This window comes from Podarcis vaucheri (assembly GCF_965113315.1).
Source record: "Podarcis vaucheri genome assembly, chromosome: W".
Lineage (NCBI taxonomy): Eukaryota > Metazoa > Chordata > Lepidosauria > Squamata > Lacertidae > Podarcis > Podarcis vaucheri.
In genome coordinates, this window is record NC_138757.1 from 30,016,803 (window position 1) to 30,037,967 (window position 21,165).

The window sequence follows — 21,165 nt, forward strand, 5'->3', positions numbered from 1 at the left end:
GAGTTTGTAGGGCAGCAGTTGAAGAAGGAGCAAAAAGGGTTTTCTTGTGTGTGTGTGTGTTTCTTTGTGGCTGATTAGCTGTTTTCCCTGTGTAAAGGTCAGAGGGGGCAGGGTTTCTGTTGAGGCAGGGGATTAGCTGTGGGAGGAGCTTATCAGAGTTTGTAGGGCAGCAGTTGAAGAAGGAGCAAAAAGGGTTTTCTTGTGTGTGTGTGTTTCTTTGTGGCTGATTAGCTGTTTTCCCTGTGTAAAGGTCAGAGGGGGCAGGGTTTCTGTTGAGGCAGGGGATTAGCTGTGGGAGGAGCTTATCAGAGTTTGTAGGGCAGCAGTTGAAGAAGGAGCAAAAAGGGTTTTCTTGTGTGTGTGTGTGTTTCTTTGTGGCTGATTAGCTGTTTTCCCTGTGTAAAGGTCAGAGGGGGCAGGGTTTCTGTTGAGGCAGGGGATTAGCTGTGGGAGGAGCTTATCAGAGTTTGTAGGGCAGCAGTTGAAGAAGGAGCAAAAAGGGTTTTCTTGTGTGTGTGTGTGTTTCTTTGTGGCTGATTAGCTGTTTTCCCTGTGTAAAGGTCAGAGGGGGCAGGGTTTCTGCTGAGGCAGGGGATTAGCTGTGGGAGGAGCTTATCAGAGTTTGTAGGGCAGCAGTTGAAGAAGGAGCAAAAAGGGTTTTCTTGTGTGTGTGTGTTTCTTTGTGGCTGATTAGCTGTTTTCCCTGTGTAAAGGTCAGAGGGGGCAGGGTTTCTGTTGAGGCAGGGGATTAGCTGTGGGAGGAGCTTATCAGAGTTTGTAGGGCAGCAGTTGAAGAAGGAGCAAAAAGGGTTTTCTTGTGTGTGTGTGTTTCTTTGTGGCTGATTAGCTGTTTTCCCTGTGTAAAGGTCAGAGGGGACAGGGTTTCTGTTGAGGCGCGCGCGCAGTTATACCCATCTTTTAGATTTAGGGGAGCTAGTCTCAAACGTTTGTTGGGGGAGACCTAGGTTTTTTTTTGTTTTTTTGTGGGTGAAGTTATTTGTCCTGTCTTCAAGCTTTTTATGATGGAGGACCTCTGTAGCCACCCCCAACAACACGATCTCATGATGGAAGGGGAGGGAACAGCTGCAGTCGCCTGCGATTCCTGCGCAATGTTTGCCATCTTGCCAAAGGTTGCAGGCAGCTTTACCTGCAGCAATTGCATGTTGATTGCCCTTTTAAAAGACAAAGTCCAGCAACTGGAGGAACGTGTAGCTACGCTCCAAAGAATTAGAGAGCTGGAGCTCTTCTTGGAAGCAACAGAGCACACCGTCCCCACCAAGGAGGAGACAGGGGACTCCCCTGAGAAGGAGGCTTGTTCACCAACACAGGAGCCAGATATATGGAGAAACGTGACTCAAAGAAGTAGGAGGCCCAGGGTCCACTCTGATTGTTTAGAAATACACAATCGCTTTGAGGTCCTCTCCCCTAGCATGGAAGACGAAGAGCAGACTCCATTTGAGGATCTCTCCCTCATTACAGTCGATCAGGTATATGAAGACGAGCAGCAAAGTCAGTCCTCAGGGAAGGTGCAGGTGACCTTGGAACGGACAGCTCACGGAAGAACCCCGACCAAACCTAAGAGGAGGCGTGTAGTGGTGATAGGGGATTCCCTACTGAGGGGAACAGAAGCAGTGATCTGTGGGCCTGACAAGATGTCTCGGGAAGTGTGCTGTCTCCCCGGGGCTAAGATCCAAGATGTAACTGAACAACTGCAAGGAATCATAAAACCCACTGACAAATACCCCTTCCTCTTGGTTCATGTGAGAACCAATGACACTGCAAGCAATAGCCTCCAGAAGATCAAAAGAGACTACGAGGCTCTCGGCAGGAAATTGAAGCAACTAAATGCACAAATTGTCATCTCGTCTGTCCTCCCAGTTGAACGACGTGGCCCAGGGAGAGAGGGGAAAATAGTGGAAGTGAACAGCTGGCTTCGCAAATGGTGTAAACAGGAACGGTTTGGATTCTTAGATCACGGACTGCAGTTTCTTGAAGATGGACTTCTGGCAAGTGATGGGCTGCACCTCACAACGGTTGGGAGAAATGTTTTTGCCAAAAATCTCAGAAACCTCATCAGGAGGGCTTTAAACTGACTAATGTGGGGGAGGGAGACAGTGCTCCTGAAGGTAGGAGTCTATCAATTAATGAAGATGATCATCCAAATGTCATAGACCAAATGGAGCAAACAGCACGCGGACCTAGTGGTGGGAGGAAAAAATCCTTAAATAAGAGACACGGGGGAATGATTAATGGACTTCAATGTCTGTACACTAATGCACAAAGCATGGGAAATAAACAAGATGAGCTTGAGCTCTTGGTACAGCAAACTAAATATGACATAATAGGCATCACTGAAACCTGGTGGGATAAGTCCCACGATTGGAATGTAATAATGGGGGGATACAATCTATTTCAGAGAAACAGACCAGACAAGAAAGGAGGAGGAGTGGCGTTATATGTCAGGGATGTGTATACCTGTGAAGAGATCCAAGATTTAGAACCTCAAAGCCAAAGTGAGAGCATTTGGGTCAAAATTAAGGGAGAGAAGAATAACAGAGACCTCATTGTGGGAGTTTACTATAGATCCCCAAGCCAAACGGAGGACATAGATGATGCCTTCCTGGAACAGATGGCCAAGCATGCAAAAGGAAGGGAGATAGTAGTAATGGGGGACTTCAATTACCCGGATATTTGTTGGACGTCAAACTCAGCCAAGAGCATAAGGTCAAACAGATTCCTCACTGGCCTTGCAGACAACTTCATTGTCCAGAAAGTGGGAGAAGCAACAAGAGGAACAGCCATTTTAGATCTGGTCCTAACCAATGTTGATGACCTGGTTAGTGGGGTAGATGTGGAAGGATCATTAGGCGCGAGTGATCATGCTCTTCTGAAGTTTACTATACAGCGGAAAGGAGCAGCCAAGCATACTAGGACTCAATTTCTTGACTTTAAGAAAGCCGACTTCATAAAACTTAGGGAAGTGCTGGGTGAGATCCCATGGACAGCAATACTAAAAGGAAAGGGAGTTCATGATGGCTGGGAGTTTGTTAAGAGGGAGATAGTAAAAGCACGACAGGCAATACCAATGAGACGGAAACATGGAAGGTGCCTAAAGAAGCCAGGGTGGCTATCTAAAGAACTTTTAACTGAATTAAGATTAAAAAAGGATGTGTACAAAAAATGGAAAAGGGGGGAAACCACCAAAGAGGAATTCAAACAAATAGCCAGCACGTGTAGACACAAAGTCAGAAAAGCTAAAGCACAGAATGAACTCAGGCTTGCTAGAGAGGTTAAAAGCAACAAAAAAGGCTTTTATGGGTATGTTCGTAGCAAAAGGAAGAACAAAGAAACAGTGGGGTCACTCAGAGGAGAAGATGGTGAAATGCAAACAGGGGACACAGAAAGGGCTGAACTCCTCAATGCCTTCTTTGCCTCAGTCTTCTCCGATAAAGAAAACAATGCCCGACCTGAAGAATTTGGAGCAAATGATTCAGCAAAGGAAACACAGCCCAGAATAACTAAGGAGATAGTACAAGAATATTTGGCTAGTTTAGATGTATTCAAGTCTCCAGGGCCAGATGAACTGCATCCAAGAGTATTAAAAGAACTGGCAGATGTGATCTCAGAACCACTGGCAGTCATCTTTGAGAATTCCTGGAGAACAGGCGATGTCCCGGCAGACTGGAGGAGGGCAAATGTTGTCCCTATTTTCAAAAAGGGGAAAAGAGAGGACCCAAATAATTACCGCCCAGTCAGTCTGACATCAATACCAGGGAAGATTCTGGAACAGATCATTAAGCAAACAGTCTGTGAGCACCTAGAAAGGAATGCTGTGATCACCAATAGTCAGCATGGATTTCTGAAAAATAAGTCATGTCAGACTAACCTGATCTCGTTTTTTGACAGAATTACAAGCCTGGTAGATGAAGGGAACGCAGTGGATGTAGCCTACCTTGATCTCAGCAAGACATTTGACAAGGTGCCCCATGATATTCTTGTAAAGAAGCTGGTAAAATGCGGTCTTGACTATGCTACCACTCAGTGGATTTGTAACTGGCTGACTGCCCGAACCCAAAGGGTGCTCATCAATGGTTCCTCTTCATCCTGGAGAAGAGTGACTAGTGGGGTGCCACAGGGTTCTGTCTTGGGCCCGGTCTTATTCAACATCTTTATCAACGACTTGGATGATGGACTCAAGGGCATCCTGATCAAATTTGCAGATGACACCAAACTGGGAGGGGTGGCTAACACCCCAGAGGACAGGATCACACTTCAAAACGACCTTGACAGATTAGAGAACTGGGCAAAAACAAACAAGATGAATTTTAACAGGGAGAAATGTAAAGTATTGCACTTGGGCAAAAAAAATGAGAGGCACAAATACAAGATGGGGGACACCTGGCTTGAGAGCAGTACATGTGAAAAGGATCTAGGAGTCTTGGTTGACCACAAACTTGACATGAGCCAACAGTGTGACGCGGCAGCTAAAAAAGCCAATGCAATTCTGGGCTGCATCAATAGGAGTATAGCATCTAGATCAAGGGAAGTAATAGTGCCACTGTATTCTGCTCTGGTCAGACCACACCTGGAGTACTGTGTCCAGTTCTGGGCACCACAATTCAAGAAGGACACTGACAAACTGGAACGTGTCCAGAGGAGGGCAACCAAAATGGTCAAAGGCCTGGAAACGATGCCTTATGAGGAACGGTTAAGGGAGCTGGGCATGTTTAGCCTGGAGAAGAGGAGGTTAAGGGGTGATATGATAGCCATGTTCAAATATATAAAAGGATGTCACATAGAGGAGGGAGAAAGGTTGTTTTCTGCTGCTCCAGAGAAGCGGACACGGAGCAATGGATCCAAACTACAAGAAAGAAGATTCCACCTAAACATTCGGAAGAACTTCCTGACAGTAAGAGCTGTTCGACAGTGGAATTTGCTGCCAAGGAGTGTGGTGGAGTCTCCTACTTTGGAGGTCTTTAAGCAGAGGCTTGACAACCATATGTCAGGAGTGCTCTGATGGTGTTTCCTGCTTGGCAGGGGGTTGGACTCGATGGCCCTTGTGGTCTCTTCCAACTCTATGATTCTATGATTCTATGATTCTATGATTCTATGATTCTATCTGTGTCCTGCAAAAGTAGTGCGGCGTGTGACTCAACAGGCCTGCCAACCAAGCGCAATAAAACAGGACCCAGGAATTTAGTCCTGACTATGCTATGTAGGGGACAGTTGAACATTATATATGGAAGAGATTCAACAGTTTTCCCGTCACACACGCATAGCGGAGACACCAAACCCTTGGAAAATCTGTGGCTCAGCAGGTTCGATGGAAGGACATTGAACCTTGCACGAATAAATGCAAGTCGGTGTGGTACAGATGAAAGAGATGACATGTATGATGGAAGGCCAAGTGGTGGGGTTATTCCGTGATACCTGGGGGAGCAGACACCCCCACCCCAGGCGAGGTTGTGTTGATTTTCAATGTCTGCTAATCTTTGCTCTATAAGGCTTTTGGCTGAGCGTAAGTTCGTCTTTAAGGAGTCCGCTGGGGAAATTCCGATGCTCAGAAGTTTGGCTTGGATTTTTCCTACCCACGGATTGACAAAGTCGTCCCGCCAGAGGCACTGGAAAAGGTAATGGTCGGGAAGCCTATGCCAGCTAGACAGCCAATAGCCAAAGACTCGCTTCCAGATGACAGTCTCCAATGATGCAATCCTTAACTCCAAACGTATGGCTGCGTTGCTCACAAACATGGGGAGTTTCAGGAGGCGACGGAGAAACTGACTCTGCAATGTCTCAAGCGATGTTAAATTGGACCCTGGGGCCCAGAGCGGGGCAGCATAACAGAGGGTGGAAACCACTTTTGCGTGGTATACCTTCAATGCAGAAGGGATGTGGGAGGCTCCGTCGGCCGCAAAAAATTGGAGTAGAGTATAAAGTATTGTTCTCCCTTTGTTTAGTAAATACTGTATCTGTGGCTTCCAGCTTAGGTTGTAGTGAAAGAAGACTCCCAGGTATTTAAATTTGAAAACCTGTTCTAATTGGACTCCATCCAACTTCCAGCTGTAAGTTTTCCGAGACCTGGTAAAGACCAGGACTTTAGATTTCTCATAATTAATTGTCAGATGGTTAAGTTTGCAATAAGCCGCAAAAGTCTTTAGAGCTCTGCATAAGCCGACTCTAGAGTAGGAAAGGATTGCTGCATCGTCGGCATATAGGAGCAGAGGGCAGCGGAAATCAGCTAGGCGGGGGGCATGAATGTTGGCTTGAGACTCATTCAGAAAGAGCTTCATATCACTGATAAACAAGTTAAAGAGGAGTGGGGCCAAAATGCAGCCTTGGCGCACACCTCTATTTATTGGAACCTCGTTGGATAGGTTTCCCGCCGGTGTGAGTCTCACTCTAGCCGACGACCCCTGATGTAATTGGGTTATAAGCCATAACAGCCTTCTATCTATGCCCCATCTCTCTAATTTCTTCCATAGACAGTTTCTTGGGATACTGTCGAAGGCGGCCTTTAGGTCTATGAAAGCGACACATAGGCGCCCCCGACTCGGGGCAGAATATTTTCTGGCAAGATGATACATAATTACCATATGGTCAGTGGTCGAATAATTGTTCCTAAAGCCCGCTTGCTCATGGCCAATCAAATTTGAGTCGTTTGCCCAATGGGATAGCTTAGACAGCAAAAATTTTGCATAGATTTTCCCGATGATAGACAAAAGGCTGATGTTCCGATAGTTCTCCGGGGCAGCAGGGGGACCCTTTTTATGGACTGGCACGATCACGGCCTCCTTCCATGACCTAGGGATAAGCCCCGTAGAATTAATTGCGTCAAATACTTTGGCCAGGATTTCAGCCCACCACCTCGGATGCGCAACAATAGCCTCCGCAGGGACTAGATCCGGCCCAGGGGCTTTGCCCGTTTTCAGATCTAATATTAAGTTCATTATCAGGTCTGGGTCGGTAGAGGGCCACAAAGGTAGATGGTCAGCTCGGAATTCCGTGGATGAGTTGGATTCCTCTGCCAAGGAGAAATATTTACTCAAGAATTGTTCCCATGTGGGCGCAGGGATAATCGTCAGTGGGTACTTCCTTCCTCTTTGGTTTATCAAAGCCCAAAATTCCTGTGGTCTGCGGGATCTAGAAGCCGCAATCAAGGCTCGCCAACTCTTTAAATACCACTCACGTTTGGCCAGCTTTAAAGTCTGTCTGTATGTTCTTTTGGCTTGTAAGTAGGAGGATGGTAGAGCCTGGGCATTAGAGTTTTTATATTCATTATAGATGGAACGAAGAAGGGATCTTGCTTGTTTACAGGAGGTGTTAAACCAAGGGGCCCCAGCACTGCAATGCGCTACTTTCGCCTTTTGAGGAGGTGATGTAAAAAAGGTGGTAAGGTTTGTTATAAGAAGGTTGGAAAGTTTCAAAACCGAATTGGAATCTTGTAAATCAGTAGTTATTTGAGGTAGATAGGCAGTGATTTCCCTGTGGAAAAAATCTTGGTATTTTTGGGCCACAGCCTCAGACCATTTGATCCCTCTTATTTTGATCACTGATGAGGTTTCCAGAAGGACTGGGTGTTTATAGTCATTCTGGCACCGGAACAATGACAAAGTGGTCACTATAGGGAGGTGATCACTGAAGTGTTGGTTTTCAACTTGGAAGGAAAGTACATTGACGGCCAAATTTGCGGAGATCAAGAAGTAATCGATAACACTGTTAGATGCTGGTCCCAGGTGAGTGAACTCCCCCGGTATATCGGGGGGGAAGGTGCCGTTCAAGAATACTAAATTCAGGCGAATGGCCATTTGGTAAAGGGTCACTCCAGCTTTGTTTACTCTGTTGTCCTTTGAAGTTCTAGTTCTGGTATATTCCAAGTCAAAGTTGTCCAAACATGGGGGAGTCCACCATTTGGACTTGGTTAGTAGGTCCCAATTTGTGGCAATTTGAGCATTAAAGTCTCCCCCAATTAAGGAATATGAATTAGGGCATTTGGTATGACATGACAATAGATGATTTTCAAATGATTCCCATCTCCAATCAAGATCAGGTGCTGAGCCTTCGGGGGGGGGGGGGAGATAAACATTAGTAATTAGTAATGAGGATTTCCCTTCTGCGATCAGTCCAGATAGAGCAAAAGGTGGAGAAGCCCGTATCAGAGTGAATTTGGCGCGAAGTTGAAGTGAGATCCCAATCAAAAGACCCCCTTTGGGGCGGCCACCTTTCAAAGAAGGGGAGGCCGGAAGTGTTAGAAGATCGAAGCCATCTATGGTAATCTCTTCCTCATCCCATGTTTCTTGGAATAGGATGATGTTAAATGAATTTATGTACTTCCTGAATTCGGGGTCTGATTTTTTGGATCTCCAACCAGCAATGTTCCAACTGAGTATTGATAATGTCGGGTCCTTGTGTTGTCCCAGTAATTGTCACTTTGAGTTGTTTAATGGGTTCTTGGGGGTGGAACGAGGACCCGTAAGGAAATCAGTAATTTTAGTTTGTGCGGATAACGTCTTCCTCTGTGTTGATTGAGTCCGTGATTTGGTAACGTTAACAGGCAGGAAGGGCTTTGCCGAAGAGGAAGAATTAGGCAAAGTTGGTGAGGTCGGATGCTGTTCATTAAGGTGAGTAGTAGCAAGTCTTTGATGGGCTATACTAGTAGATCCGTCGAAGTTGTCAGTCTTAACCAGAGTAGCGCTAAAAGGTGTTTGAGCCATCACTTGTAGTTGCTGCGCAGATGGAGAAGAATTGTCATGCAGATGTATAGGAGGACGTGAACATGGGGTTGGTACATGCATAGTCATTTCCTGGTGATCTTCAGACAGGGTAGATTCTAGTTCAGGCATTGAGGCAAAGGAATCATCAACTTCCATATTTTGGTTGGACTTAAAGTCTAAGACGGGAGTATTGAGTTTATCGACTTCTTCCACGGTGGAGTGGTGCTGTTGGTCAACAGGTGACTGCTGAATCAGATCAGTAGGGGGTAACAATGTAGCAGGTTGAGAGATTATCAAGGCATTTGATGGAGACGCCTTGTGGGATGTGGAGCGCCTGCTCTCCTCTCTCATCGGCATAGAGGGGTCCCCTAGCGATAGGAGTCTTTGTTTGAGTAGATCCAATCTATCGAGAGTAGCCTGCTGTTCTTCTGAAGGGAGTTTTCCATAAGAGAAGATAAGATTTCTCTCTTCAGGGATATTCCAATCTCCGCTTGCAGTTGGATCATTCCTCAACGTAGCCAGATGGGTACTTGAGCTCACAGATGGAACAGGAGGTACCCGGCTAGGTGTTTTTCCCTTTAATGTAGGAACAGAAGGAGGAAATGAGCGTTCATTGCCGGTTAAGATGTTGGCAAAAAGAGGTTTAACACTCGTGTCCTTAAAGACTCTTGTTGTTACAATCTCCCAGAGTGCCAGCCGATCTTTCTGTCTTGCAAGAAGATGTGGAATTCTTGCAGACTGGAAGGAGAGCATAAATTTCCTTGGCCAGGGCGTGGCATTTAAGGGTACTACAGATATAAGATCTATCTGGGAAGGGGGAATATTTAACAAATCACGTAGGTACCCTTTAGCCATCCTCAGGTTATTCCACCTAAGTCTGGGGGCGTCACGGGAAAAAAGGGATAGACATATTTTATTAGGTTGAAAAATCAAGGATTGCTTATTCCTTTGGGGCAGTGGCGGCCAGCGTCTTAAGCTCTTAAGATGAGATTTCTGGTCAGGTTGTCTCTTTAAGGCACTTACAAGCTGCACAGGAGATTGATGCAAATTAGATAGCTCATTTGAGGAAGGTAAATGGGCCAGAAGGGCCCGTGAAAGTTTATTCAATGACAAAGAAATCCCTTCCAATTCCTTAAAAATGAAGCTTAAAGTCCTGATTACCAGTTGTATTTGATCAGGTACTTATTCATGGGCAGCTTGCCCTAATGCGTCCCGTTTCAATGGCGGAGGTGTAATTAAGGTGTCAGGGAGGAGGGCTTCCCTATGGCTTCCATCCCCCGCTGGATCAGCTAGCTTTTCCAACTCTCCTTGGTCATACAGAGGCCAAAAGCGGTTGTATGTTTCGACCACAGAAACAATTACTTGCTCTGTTTTGCTAGTAGATGGTGGGGGAGATTCAAGCTTCGACTGCTTTACTCTTGGAGGTGAGCAGCCTTTCTCAGCAGATCTTGGTCGCTTGCCATAACCCATTTGTCGCTGTCTCACTAACTACGGAGGTTCAAGGTAGAGATAAACGGATAGACGGAGATAAAAGAGAACTTATCTTTTATGGGCACAACTTCTCTGCTACTCCTCCTCTGCTCAGCATAACCCAGTCTTCAAGGCGGCGTTACTAATCAGCTGCAGGCTTTCTCAGCAGGTTTGAATATCCTTGTTGATACGTATATTGGCCCCAACAGGCCAACCGTGGGAGTAAAACGATTAAACTTCTAACAGAGGTAAAATAAATTTAAAATTCTAATAAAAACAGCTATAAAGACGGTTGTAGGAGACTATAAAAGGCTATAAAAGGTTTGTAATCCGGAGGGTTCACGAAGGAGAAGTTGTTACAGCCGCCATCTTATCTCCTCCCTCCCTCTGGCTTTCAACACGGTGATATATCACTAGCTAAACATTGCAATACACCAATATATCACGATGTCTGAAAAAAGATGGAGCTATGTAGAGGCATTGGCTGGCTTCGCGGTTTCCCCCGCATTGTGATTTTTGCTGCCCCCTGCAGGAGGGCAGGGGAAAGCTGAACCGGCAGAGTCCACAGGGGCTGCAGGAATCTCGAGAAGCATTGTCTGGCTTCACAGTTTCCCCTCACATGGTGTTTTTTGCATAGTACACACACACATCATGATTCACAATATATTGTCAGGTCAGAAATTATGAAACCAGACTCACTATCTAGACTTCAAGCTGATTTGAAAATATATCTATATTGACATATAGCCCGGCCCTAGCCACAACAAGCATCTCAAGTGGGGAAACAAAAAACAAATTGCTCGCACCCCAAATCCAAGCTCCCCCTCCCCCTATTAATATGCAGCTAGTAATCCTCCCACTCCGGATGTGCAGTTCACCCAAAAGCTTACTAAATATGCAGCTGTGGACATGGGGTTTGGCTAGAGAGCCAGTGTGGTGTAGTGGTTAAGAGCGGTAGTCTCGTAATCTGGGGAACCAGGTTCGTGTCTCCGCTCCTCCACATGCAGCTGCTGGGTGACCTTGGGCCAGTCACACTTCTCTGAAGTCTCTCAGCCCCACTCGCCTCACAAAGTGTTTGTTGGGGAGGAAGGTAAAGGAGAATGTTAGCTGCTTTGAGACTCCTTCGGGTAGTGATAAAGCGGGATATCAAATCCAAACTTCTCTTCTTCTAACATTTTATTTAAATTGTTGGAACCTGCCCTGGGACCTTAGGGTGAAGGGCAGGAAATAAGTAACAAAAACAGCAACAGAACATGGATGGGTCTTCATAGGTTGATGGGCTGCAGCCCCAGCCAGCATAATGAGGTGATGGGGTCACATGTTCACCACCCCTTGTCTAGAGCACGTTTTAGAGGCAGTGGTAGAAACTGAGCAACAGCTGGAGCCCCAGCCCACGACTTTGTATGGGCAATGCAGCACACAGCAGCTGGTGAACAATGCCTCCGGCCTCCTTCCCATCTTCCTCTCCAGAAATGTTCAGGGTGGTTAGTTCTATCTCAAGCTACCACATTCAAGAGAAAGAGAGGAGGGGGGAGCAAAAGAGCTTTAGGAGCACAGGAGTGGCAAGCAGCCCATCACTAAAAGGAGTTGGCAAGGATGGAGAATTTGATCCCCTCATCCCCAGGGCAGCTGTTGATTAGGACCCAGTTCATCCCCCCTCCCCCGCCGCCAATACTCCCCGCCCCTGGAGAGAGAGAGAGAGAGAGAGAGAGAGAGAGAGTATTGGTGTGGGGAATGACACATGCTGTATCAGAGTCTTAGTGCAAGAGTAGCTGGTGCATGCTAAAGAACACAGGAGCCTTGCTGGGTTAGATCAGCATTTTGTCATAGCTGTCAATTTACAGATTTGAAAATAAGGGACCAGCAGTCTTGAAAATAAGGGACCAGCAGCCAAAATAAGGGACCTGCAGCCTCACCTGTTCCAGGCACTCCAGTCTTCCTGTCCTCCTGCAGTCTGGTCAAACTTACGCTGGTAGCTTCGAGAACACTGTCCAACCAACTTTGTAACCAGAGGTTCAACTGAATAGAATCTGAATCACATGCACCACAAGGCCTATGCAGCTTCAACTTAAGATGGCTCCCCAGCCTGGCTTTGCACTGCAAAGTTTGCAGCAGCACGTGCAACAAAATGGCGTCCAGCATTCAAAACCCCCCTCAGCTTGCATTAACTAGCCACACACAAGGCATGCAAGCTCCACCCCCCAGTCGTTCTTAGACTTCTTATTGGGTGAGCAACACAGCCAAGCAACACAGTTGGAGCCTCCCTCCTCCCTGGCCGGCAGGGAGGGAGGGAGAGGAGCTGCTTCCTTTGAAATTTAAGGGACATCATTTAAGGGACATTTGAGGGACATCCATCAATAAGGGACAGCAGCGGGACATGGCGCTGGAATAAGGGACTGTCCCTTCAAATAACGGACACTTGACAGCTATGCATTTTGTTCCCACAATGGCCAACCACATGCCCTTGGGAGTCCATAGGGACACGGGGAGAATAGCACTCTGTCCATAATGTTCCCCAGAAACTGGTAATCAAAAGCATGTGGTTTGTGATAATAGTGGCAAGAAATAGCCCTGACCGGTAGCCACTGATAAACATATCCTCCATGATTCTAAATGTCTGCAGCTGTCCAAATTGATAGTCACCACTGTCTCCTTGTGGCTATGATAATACACTCAAGTAGATATGATTTTGAGAGGAGTGACATTTCCCTGAGCCACCCCAAAGCAGCCACTACCACTTCCCAAATGCCAGTGCTCAGGTGGTAAGAGTAAGCCAGAGTGGCATAGCCTGTGCAGCAGTGGCTGAGCACAGAGACAGGGAGAAAACTGGCTCTTGGGGCCAGAGGGGGCTGGCGCCTGCATCATGAGATTGGGCTTTCTGCCTCCCGTGCTGCCAATCGCAAGCGGACCCAGAGTCAAGCAGTGCAAAATCAGTTACAAGCAGTGCTGGCAAATTCTGGTTTCGTCTCCGTTCTCCTCTGCCGAGTTCTACAAGGGCCACGTTGAGACTAGGGAAGAGACCAAAGCAGAGAGCTAGAGAGACTTCCGGGTTAGCGCGATCAGCTAATGGCGGATTCCCTCCGCGCTCCGGAGGGAATCGGCTCTGTGGAAGAGGGGTCCTGCCGCCGCGGCGACGCGGGGACCCTCAGAAACCAAAGGCGCTGAAGCCTGTGGACTTGGTGACTCGGCGGGCACCATTTGCGCCCCCTCCGACCCGCGAAGAAGCCTTTTTAAAGGCTTCGGAGCGGGGGACGGAGAGCGGCGTGGTGCTGTGAGTAGACCGCTTCTTCCACGGAGTGAAGCCGCAAGCCATGGCTGGAGAGCGCTGACTTCTTTCCTTGATCATTTGGACTACAAAAGTAACAACCCGTGAGTAATACGGAAATCGGAGTTAAAAATTTCGTTTAATTGAATTTGGTACGACCGGGGGAGGTGTCAAAAGGAAGTCCGCCTCCCCCCCCCCCCTTGCAGGCAATTTAAAGCAAGAATTGGATAACTAAGGTCGAGAGACTGTCTTTCTCTTTTCGAGATAAAAATTTTTAATTTCACGACTTGGCTATATAAGTTTTTTGCTGGAGGATCAGAATCGATTGTTAGAGCCGAAGTGTAACCCCCCGGATCCGGGAGCGATCTGCGAGAGAGCCTGTGGAGGATATATAGAGAGTTTGACAGCTGTCAAATGAGCTGTCAAAGTCAGGAAATTTTGCTTTTCACTACTTTTACCAGTTATTTTTGTTACATTGGACTTTAAGCTTTTGAAAACAAAGAAGAAATAAGAACAAAATAACCTGATTGTTGGAGAAAGAACACTAGTAACCAGAATCCCTCTAGAGGGGGTTCTGAGATATTACAATGGCTGCAGATGGAAAAATACAGGCAGAGTTGGATAGAGTGTTTCATTTCCTGGGAAAGCTGCAAGAGCAGAGTGACGTTATGGCTACAAATCTTACAACCTTGAACTTTAAAGTAAACAAATTTGCTGATGCTGTTAAGGACTTGACTCAAGAAAAGTCTGCAGCTGGAAAAGAAGAAACGTGTTGTTTCAGAGGAGTGGGAAGGAGGAGCTGAAACGCTGCAGGTGAAAAAGGACAACCAGAGGCCTGTTAAGATGGAATATAAGGAAAGCAAGGTTTGGATGATGAAAATTTGGTTTGAAATGGAGAATGAAGATTGGGGACTTTTCCCTATGGGGAGTTCGGAAGACCTATGGATTACAAATTTGATAAAGGTGAAAACTGGAGTGTTTGGGATATTTGGGACATTTGTATTTAAAAAGAGTAAGAAGCAGGATCTGGACTCCTCCTTTGAATATGGAGGTCTGGTTGGAAAAAATATAGATCCTAGTGGGTCAAAGCTGCTCCGAGACTTGATGTTCAACATAAAGGACTGTCAACAAAACCGGCTGAGAGGGACTGAGAGAGACTTAAGGGCCTCGGACGTGAGAGATCCAGGCTGAGAACTGATAGACTGAAGGATAATTTCTGGGGATCGAAACCGGGGAAAGGGGGGGAGTTTTGGAATCCAAAGGGGTATAATTATATGCTTTTATCTGTTAGGTTGTTTTGTAATTATTATAAAAATTGGGAAACTCGTGAAAGGGAACTTGGGTCAACCTTAGAAAAAGGGGTAAATGTTAAGTATTAAAATGAGGTTTAGAAGTTTAAAATTGGTTAATTAAGACGAATTAAGTAAAATGTTAATAAGGGATAATTTGGGGATAAGAACTTGCTGAGTTAATTATTGGAATTGGGATGCAAGAAGGGGAGGTGGGGGAAGTCTGGGAAAGTGGTTAAGAAATTAAGGATTTAAAATTATACTTGTTATTTGTGTGTAGTGTTGGTTTGTAGTTGTTTATGTTTTTGTGTTTGTCTAAAAAAAATGTGAAAACCCTAATAAAAATTTTATATTAAAAAAAAACAAAGCAGAGAGCTAGAGCCACCACCTGGACTGGATTTGAGTCAGAAGGCAGGCAGGTGCGGGTTGCCTGAGAGGAAAGTCAGGTTGGTGGGGTAGTGCCTGGTTTGCCCTAAGGGACCAGCTGCCACTGCATGGAGCAGCTGCTGATCGGTGACAAGGGCAACTCCATTTACGTGCCTTCGAGGCACATGCACACTGCCGCAAAGCTGGAAGGGGCACTTGAAGGGGCAAAAATGCCCCCCCCCCAAGAGCACAAAAGCGGCAAAGTGGCATGGAAACAGCATCTTGACTCCCTCCCAGGAGCTTTGGCACCGACCTCTCAGGCCTGCGGAGAGTTGGAGCAAGGAGTTTTGCAGGGAGGCTGGCAAGTGCTACTGGTTTTCAAAGGGCCTTTCAAAAGGGTTTCCGGAAGTTTAGAGGGTGTTTGCAGGCTTTTCCAATGCTGTCCCCAATATATGCAATTTCATTTAAACGCACGGTACCTTGGAACGCAACCCCCATGTAAATGGGGCGTTGCATGTACCTGATTTGAGCCCGCTACAAGAACATCTAGAGCAGTGTTCCCCAACCCCCGGGCCGCGGACCGGTGCCGGTCTGTGGATCAATTGGCACCGGGCCGCCCGAGGAACTTCAAATCATTTCACTGTGGCGGGTGGCCGAGGCGCAGAGCATTGCGCCCTCTCAAGCCCGCCCATTGTGTGACAATAGCGAATGAAAATTCGCTATTGTTACACTGGTGCTCCTCCTGGCCAATCAGGGAGCGGGTCCTCCCGCTTCCTGATTGGCCGAAAGGCAAATCTCACGCCATTGGCCGAGGAGGAGGCGCCACAGGAGGACTGAGGACTCAAGGTCAGGGACTGAAGAGAAGCTGCTGTGAGGTAAGTGAACGGAGGGGGGGACTCAGCTCAAAACAAGCGGGCCATGGAAAAATTATCTAACATTTACCGGTCTGCGGTGATAAAAATGTTGGGTGGCGCTGATCTAGAGGATACCAAACCAACTGTTACCTTTTCTAGGAAGCTGTCTTCTCCCTGAGATCAGAGGAGGAAGGCAAGAGCAAAAGACAACCAAGGGTGTTAATGGCACAGGCCCTGAGAAGAGAAAGAAACAGCCCGTTGGCTGAACAGTATCTGGGCAGATGGCAGGGAAATGCACACGGTTCAGTGGCCCTGCGAAAGGGCAGGTGGGAGGACCAGAACCTGGGATGACTCAGTCAAGGCAAACAAAGGGCATGACATAGATGATGCCTTCCTGGAACAGATGGCCAAGCATGCAAAAGGAAGGGAGATAGTAGTAATGGGGGACTTCAATTACCCAGATATTTGTTGGATGTCATAAGGTCAAACAGATTCCTCACTGGCCTTGCAGACAACTTCATTGTCCAGAAAGTGGGAGAAGCAACAAGAGGAACAGCCATTTTAGATCTGGTCCTAACCAATGTTGATGACCTGGTTAGTGGGGTAGAAGTGGAAGGATCATTAGGAGCGAGTGATCATGCTCTTCTGAAGTTTACTATACAGTGGTGCCTCGCAAGATGAAATTAATTCGTTCCGCAAGTTTTTTCGTCTAGCAAATTTTTCATCTTGCGAATCACGAATTCCCATAGGAATGCATTGAAAATCAATTAATGCGTTCCTATGGTCAAAAAAAGTCCAAACAAAGCCAAATTTGGTACAACAAGAGTTTATTAAGTGCTCTTTAAAGTCACACATACTGTAAAGAGCATTTCAAAAATTGAAGGAACAATAATTTAAGTTTCTAAACATGACAGAAAAACATTTAAAAATCAACAAAGTGTACAGTACATTTTCTAAGACTCTGGGGGACAACTCGAAGAAGGTTCCTCTTCCACTCTTTGCTTCTTGCTGAAGAACCTGTCCATGGTCTGCTGCTTCATCTGCCTTTTCAGCACCTCCCTGAAAGGCGACATGACCCTCGTAACAAAAGTGTTCACAAGGTCATGTGCCACGTGCTTGTCAGGGTGGTGCCGATGAGCAAAAGCCTGCACATCCTTCCACTTCAGGCAAATGTCCCTCAGTTCTTTGGAGGACAGCCGTTCCTCAGTTGCCTCCTCCTCTTCCAGCGAGGCCTGCTCCTGCGCAGCCTCTGCCTGCAGTTCGACCAGCTCCTGGGTGGTCAGCTCGTGGTCATGCTCCTCCACCAGCTCGCTGATGTCCTCCTCTGTGACCTCCAGGCCCATGGTCCTCCCCAAGGCAACAATGTCCTGCACCACTGTTGACTCTGGTGCATCAGAGTCACTTGGTGCCACACAGTCCGGCCACAGGCTGCGCCAAGCGCAATTCAAATTTCTCTGGCTGATCCCGTTCCAGGCCGTGGTGATCATCTTCAAGCAGGTGACGATGTCGAAGTGGTCCTTCCAGAATTCCCGCAGGGTGATGGTGGTGCAATCAGCCACCTCGAAGCATCACCTGAAAAGCTCCTTGGTGTAGAGTTTTTTGAAATTGGCGATGAGCTGCTGATCCATCGGCTGGAGCAGTGGCGTGGTGTTAGGCGGCAGGAACATGATGCTGATGAAGCTGAAATCCTCCAACAAGTCCTCCTCAAGGCCTTTAGGATGAGCAGGAGCATTGTCCATCAGAAGCAAAGCCTTCAGCGGCAGGTCGTTGTCCAGCGGGTACTGTTTGACAGCAGGGCCAAAAGCAAGATTGACCCAGTCCACAAACAGCACACGTGTGACCCAAGCCTTACTGTTGGATCGCCACATGACACTCAGCTGCTCCTTGTAAACCTTGTGTTTCTTGAAGGCCCGTGGGTTCTCCGAGTCGTACACCAGCAGGGGCTTGATCTTCAGGTCACCGCTTGCGTTGGCACAGAAGAGCAGGGTCAGGCGGTCCTTCATGGGCTTGTGGCCAGGCAACTTGGCCTCCTCCTATGTGATGAAAGTCCTTTTGGGCATCCTCTTCCAAAACAGCCCGGTCTCGTCGCAGTTGAAGACCTGCTGTGGAACGTAGCCCTCCGTCTTCACAACCTCCAGGAACTCCGCTGCAAAGTCTTCAGCCACAGAAACATCAGAACTGGCAGCCTCTCCATGCCAGAAAAAAACACACAAGCTTCCAGATTCTTGCAAACCCCTCCCCAACTGTTCCCCCAGCAACCCAGCACACAGAAATTCAAATCCAGAATTTTTTTAAAAAACCAGCAGTGGCCCAATGGTCACAGAAAATCATAAAAATGCAGAAAAAAACCACAAGCTTCCAGATTCTTGCAAACCCCTCCACAACTGTTCCCCCAGCCACCCACCACACAGAAATTCAAACCCAGAATATTTTTTTTAAAAAACAGCAGAGTGCCCCAATGGTCACAAAAAATCATAAAAATGCAGAAAAAAACACACAAGCTTCCAGATTCTTGCAAACCCCTCCCCAACACCAAGTCCTTGAATTCCAAACACCCCAACCCAAAATCCAAAACCCCCTAAAAAAGTTTTAAAAGCTTAACTTACCAAATGGCTGCAAAAGAAGTTTTGGAAAAGCTTCAAAAATCACCAAAGTCTTTAAAAACCTCAAGAGAGGCTACTATGTACACTGTGTTCTATGAGTTGCTCCTCGAAGTCAAGTCGCAACTGTATTAACAGTGTTAAGAAAAAGGAAACAAACTTGCAAGACGTTTTCGTCTTGCGAAGCAAGCCCATAGGGAAATTCGTCTTGCGAAGCAACTCAAAAACGGAAAACCCTTTCGTCTAGCGAGTTTTTTTGTCTTGCGAGGCATTCGTCTTGCGGGGCACCACTGTACAGCGGAAAGGAGCAGCCAAGCATACTAGGACTCAATTTCTTGACTTTAAGAAAGCCGACTTCATAAAACTTAGGGAAGTGCTGGGTGAGATCCCATGGACAGTAATACTAAAAGGAAAGGGAGTTCATGATGGCTGGGAGTTTGTTAAGAGGGAGATAGTAAAAGCACAACTTCAGGCAATACCAATGAGACGGAAACATGGAAGGTGCCTAAAGAAGCCAGGGTGGCTAACTAAAGAACTCTTAACTGAGTTAAGATTAAGAAAGGATGTGTACAAAAAATGGAAAAGGGGGGAAACCACCAAAGAGGAATTCAAACAAATAGCCAGCACATGTAGACACAAAGTCAGAAAAGCTAAAGCACAGAATGAACTCAGGCTTGCTAGAGAGGTTAAAAGCAACAAAAAAGGCTTTTATGGGTATGTCCGTAGCAAAAGGAAGAACAAAGAAACAGTGGGGTCACTCAGAGGAGAAGATGGTGAAATGCAAACAGGGGACACAGAAAGGGCTGAACTCCTCAATGCCTTCTTTGCCTCAGTCTTCTCCGATAAAGAAAAAATGCCCGACCTGAAGAATTTGGAGCAAATGATTCAGCAGAGGAAACACAGCCCAGAATAACTAAGGAGATAGTACAAGAATATTTGGCTAGTTTAGATGTATTAAAGTCTCCAGGGCCAGATGAACTGCATCCAAGAGTATTAAAAGAACTGGCAGATGTGATCTCAGAACCACTGGCAGTCATCTTTGAGAATTCCTGGAGAACAGGCGAAGTCCCGGCAGACTGGAGGAGGGCAAATGTTGTCCCTATTTTCAAAAAGGGGAAAAGAGAGGACCCAAATAATTATCGCCCAGTCAGTCTGACATCAATACCAGGGAAGATTCTGGAGCAGATCATTAAGCAAACAGTCTGTGAGCACCTAGAAAAGAATGCTGTGATCACCAATAGTCAGCATGGATTTCTGAAAAATAAGTCATGTCAGACTAACCTGATCTTGTTTTTTGACAGAATTACAAGCCTGGTAGATGAAGGGAACACAGTGGATGTAGCCTACCTTGATTTCAGCAAGGCATTTGACAAGGTGCCCCATGATATTCTTGTAAAGAAGCTGGTAAAATGCGGTCTTGACTATGCTACCACTCAGTGGATTTGTAACTGGCTGACTGACTGAACCCAAAGGGTGCTCATCAATGGTTCCTCTTCATCCTGGAGAAGAGTGACTAGTGGGGTGCCACAGGGTTCTGTCCTGGGCCCGGTCTTATTCAACATCTTTATCAACGACTTGGATGATGGACTCAAGGGCATCCTGATCAAATTTGCAGATGAGACCAAACTGGGAGGGGTGTTGAAAATACTCCTTCAGGCGTAAACGGCGAAAAAATGCTTCCAAGTCCCCGTAGAGCATTTTCCCGCCGTTTACGCCTGAAGGAGTATTTTCAACACACACAACAACAAGACAAATCAGAACAAACAACAACTTCACAACACAACACCTCTCAACCCACTGGAGAACAACAACCACCCTCCCAACAGAACACTGACCACCAACTACCACCGAAAAAGTGTTACACAAAAAGGGACTCCACATGGACCCCTCCTGATGGACGCAATACCACACTGGACTTGTACATTGGCTGCTTCCGCCACAGAATCGAAACAGATGTGACCAGAAAACACCATCGCTTACAACAAAATCTAAACCATGCTGAAAGGAGAGCCATAGATAATCTCAGAAACAACCCAGACATTATAATTAAAGAAGCAGACAAAGGTGGAGCTGTTGTCATCATGAACAAAACTGACTACATTCAGGAGGCTCACAGACAACTTTCCAATACCGCCTTTTATACAAAATTGGACTCAGACCCCACACAAGAATACAAGAAAGAACTGAAGAAGATTGTTAAGGAGCTACCCCCACACATCCAAGAGCAGATCCTCACCAGCACACCAACACACCAACAGACCCTCGACCAGGAACTTTCTATCTTCTACCTAAAATACACAAACCAGGAAATCCAGGACGCCCCATCATTTCAGGTATTGGCACTATTACAGTGGGTGTCTCCGGTTATATGGACTCTGTTCTGAAACCATATGCCATCAGTGCTCCCAGCTATGTACGTGACACCACAGATTTTCTGAGGAAAATACAATCTATAAATAATCTTCCCAACAATACTATACTAGCTACTATGGATGTGGAATCTCTATATACCAACATCCCACACAACGATGGTTTACAAGCTATAAGGAACACCATTTCAGATAAAACCACAGCGGACCTTGCCACCAAACTCTGCCAATTTGTCCTTAC

General features: G+C 46.6%; 1 pseudogene across 1 annotated transcript; it reads right to left on the minus strand.

Annotated features, from left to right (window-relative positions):
- Positions 1-17,124: 17,124 nt before the first annotated feature.
- Positions 17,125-19,075, minus strand: LOC309523378 (tigger transposable element-derived protein 1 pseudogene; annotated as a pseudogene). The gene is made up of 2 exons (XR_014224660.1): positions 18,562-19,075; positions 17,125-18,110 (listed from the first exon to the last, which is right to left on the minus strand). The product of XR_014224660.1 is annotated as a tigger transposable element-derived protein 1 pseudogene (transcript).
- Between the last annotated feature and the right edge of the window lie 2,090 nt (positions 19,076-21,165).